This window comes from Salvia hispanica, chromosome 6 (genome assembly GCF_023119035.1).
Source record: "Salvia hispanica cultivar TCC Black 2014 chromosome 6, UniMelb_Shisp_WGS_1.0, whole genome shotgun sequence".
Taxonomy (NCBI): Eukaryota; Viridiplantae; Streptophyta; class Magnoliopsida; order Lamiales; family Lamiaceae; genus Salvia; species Salvia hispanica.
The window spans coordinates 35,041,571-35,045,646 of record NC_062970.1 but is presented as its reverse complement, the minus strand read 5'-3'; positions in this window follow the sequence as shown (position 1 = coordinate 35,045,646).

The following is a 4,076-nucleotide window of genomic DNA, read 5'->3' as shown; positions in this document are numbered from 1 at the left end:
AATTGTAGAAAAAACATTGAAAAATACGAATTAATCGGTAAAATTGAGATGAGAAAAGTTTAAGAGATCTAAAACTAATTGTAAATATAAAAGAAAACAATTAATAGACTATATATGTTCTAGTCTTTAACTTTAATCTAGTTGTAATAATGATATGCAGTTTTCTAATGCATTGATTTTTTTTGTCATTTTCTCCCACAGTCCCACCCCATTTTTCCACGCGTTTTAATTGATTGATTGCGAAACTAGTGAACCCTTGATCATATGAATACCAACAAATGTTTCTAGAAATGCCTTTTTCTTTTTCTTTTTTGCTTTAACTTTCACATTTTATCTAATAAAAGACACAAACATTTTCATTAAGTAGTAGGACTAGGATTACTTGTAATTTAGAATTTTAGATACTCCTTTTTTTTTTGTTTTTTTTATCTCCTCTCGACCTTAAATGTATAGTAGATGAAGTTGTGGTTAATATAATGATTCGAAACCTTATTATGTTGTTCTATTTGAAGCTAATATATAGCATGGGACTCAATTTTTTATTCTAAATATCTATGGGAAATTTTCGTCGATCGAATGGACCTTACTTTCCTAAATTGTGAGGCACCTTGCTGGAAAATGGTCACTCTCTCTAACCAAAAATTGTCGGTCCAAATTTCAGGTCTATTACTGGCACAACATTATAAAATTTGTTTGGTATTCATCAATTATATTTTCAATATAATTTTATTCTGCAAAACAATTGTTCCTATATGATTATTTTATTTAATTAATGGTCACTTATTTGGGAAATAATAAGGTCGGCTGTCGATTTGATTAGTTAAGTTGCATGGAGGAGTTGACTTAAGCTAAATGATATATGTAGGCTTGACTCTTGAAAACTAGACAACCTCCCATAAATATGAGCCGCAATTCATGTTCTCATTATTTATTAAATTGATAGTTAAGCATCAACTGTATCTGTATTCATGCATACAATTAGAGTCAAAATAAAGAGATTAAAACTATACTTTTAAAAAATACCGTAATGGAAACCAATTTTTTTATTATTTTTTTAAATCCATCCATTAACAATTGAATATTTATATTGCTCAATGTAAAATATCACATTCCAACTTGCAAGCCGCTCTCATCGGGTCAGGTCGTATGTGGGCCGGGGGCGGGTCATTACTCCAGTTGTCGAATTTGGTTGTTTTCAGTCTCTTGTTTGAACTTTCAAAATGCATAAAATTTTCATGATTAATAGATTGTATCCCAGATTAAATATGTGGTGTGTTTGGTTAATGAAATTTAGTTCCTCAACTCAATCCTGGATGAATAATCATGAGATAATTAGTCATAGCTAACCCCCTATGACTAAAATAATCTCACAACTCAATCCTAGATTGTATCTTGGTAGTATTATTTTATCTTGGAAACCGAACACCACCTACGTGTATTTATTAATTTAATACAGATATATGGAGTACTTTTTATCGTCTTTCGAAGTTAAAGTACGATTAAGACGTTGATTTGGGGCTCATCAATTTCTTTGGTGAAATATACTATGTCGCCGTAGCATTTCTTTATTTTTCCATAATGAATGATTCTTTGAAATAAGTACTTACTGAATCAAGATTAAGTTGAACTGAATGAGTTCGTGCTACATTTCTTAAGTTCATTCGATCAAGATTATCCATTAATGATCACTTTCAAAATTAATGTTAATATAGGCATATAGCACCAACAGTTACTCAAAGTCATGATATATTAAATATTTCTAAAATTTCCACAAAAATGAGATAGGAGTTGAAAGACTTTGTCATCTTCAAATTGCATTTCGATGTGGCGAAGACTCAGTGGCGGAGCCAGGATTTTAATCATGGGGGGCCCAAATTACCACTCCCTCCGTCCCACTTTAGAAGTTCCAGTCACTTTTGCACACCCATTTTGTAAAAATCATAATAAATAATTAAAGTGGAGAGATGATAAAGTAAAAGAGAGAATAATCGTGAGAAGAGTCTTAATAGCATTATTTTCTCTCTTACTTTACCATTTTTCCACTTTAACAATTTATTATGATTTTTACAAAACGGGTGTGCAAAAGTGACCGGGACTCCTAAAGTGGGACGGAAGGAGTATTAAATTTTGTTAATTTGTCTCGGTGTCAAGTTGTTTCAGTATCTACAATATGAAATTAACTCGAACATAAGTAATAGAGAGATGTACTCAAGAGATGGATAATGAGATAATTAGAGGATGGTAATAAAAATAGAGATACAGTGACAACGTCAACATCGATATAATTAAATAATATAGTATTTTTTTTATAATAAAGAGCATAGTATTAAAATTAATTTTGCTAATATTATATACTTATTTATGTAATGAAAGAGTTATTTTCTATTCATAAATACCATAACATTAAAATTGATTTTAAATAATATTATACTATGGCATATTTACATATTTATGTTCTTAAATTATGAAAATATTTCTTAACAGTTAAAAAAAATATTTATACAAGATTACTAGTTAAGATTACAATTACTAGAGAAAATAAACAAAATTATTAACATTAGAAAATCTAAAGATATATAGAAAAATAAGGAAGATAATGATAAAAATATACATGCTGCAGGATCAAGATTCGAACCTGAGACCTATTATTCGAACCTGAGATCTATTAGTTGGAAGTGCACTGTCCTAACCAATTGCACAACTACAAACTTATGTAATTGTTTCGTACATATATAATATATAGGGAAAGTTCGAAAGGGTGAGGGGCCCAAGGGCCCCCCTGGCCCCACCCTAGCTCCGCCCGACGTATTGAAATTTAATTCACCATCGACAAAAACTACGTTCACATTATTTTTCTTCTTTAAATTATTCTTTGTGATTTTCTCTTTTGAGTATAATTTATTACTTGATGATATTTTATTTGTGTTTAATGGGTAGAAAGGACTTAGAAATCAAGTTTCGTTAACCGTTTTAATTATTATTGGCGCCAACGGAAGAAACACGTAGTTGTTGAATCACCCATATCCATGTTTGCCTATCTTCCTTATCCATAAATTTTAAGTCGTTTCTCACACAAGTGAATCATTTCACTAATTTAGATTTCGTATTGCTGAAAATCTCCCTAAGTTTTCGTATACATTGGTATTTATATAATATAAGGAAAACAATGAACGACTAAAAGTCTAAAAGTACTGCCAATGACAAACAGATACTCCGTACGTACGCCAATTATAGTCTCATTTTGAGTCAATATGAGTTAAAAAAAATTTGTTTGAATTTGTGAAAAAAATGGGAAAATAAGTTAGTGAAATGTATCTCACTTTTATGTAAAGTATTAGTTTTATAATAGAATGTGAGTTTAATGATTTAGTTGAATGATGAGGTCCACTTATAACCTAAAATTGGAATAAGTAAATAAGACTTTTAAATCGTGGACATCCCGAAATGATAAAATGAGACATTTTTTCACGGACAAAATGCAGAATTTTTTTTAATGTTTGTTACAAACCAAATAAGAAAACACATTTCAAAATTAGTGAATCAAAAGACACCAATTTCCATTATTAACCTCGACATACTAGAGAGTTCATGTGATCGATAAATCACACATCAGTTCCCTTACTTAACCGATGTGGGACACTATGGTCCGTAGTAATCAACTCCCGTTAAGGACTAATGTCTTCATTGGACATGACCACGTTGATCAAACTTTTTACCAGGCTATTTACTTTGAGTTTACTCTCAGGTCACAATCACACTGGTAATGGTTGGCTTCTTTCCTAGGTCATTGATTTGGATCGTTGGGCTCCACTCAATAAATACACAGATATTACAAACCGAACCTGAGCTTTCATCCCAAAAAACTAATCTAATAAGTACTTAGTGTTGGGGTTTGGTGCCCCTTGCACAGCGGAAGACTTGTACAAAACAAATAAATCAGATATGGATCTATTTGACCGATTATGCGATTAATCAATTCACATGTTAAACAGATAATTGCATGCTAGAACGTAAATAATTCATGCTCAAAGAAAGTAAATCCTAAAACATGAATTCTACGGTTTAGAGTTACCGAT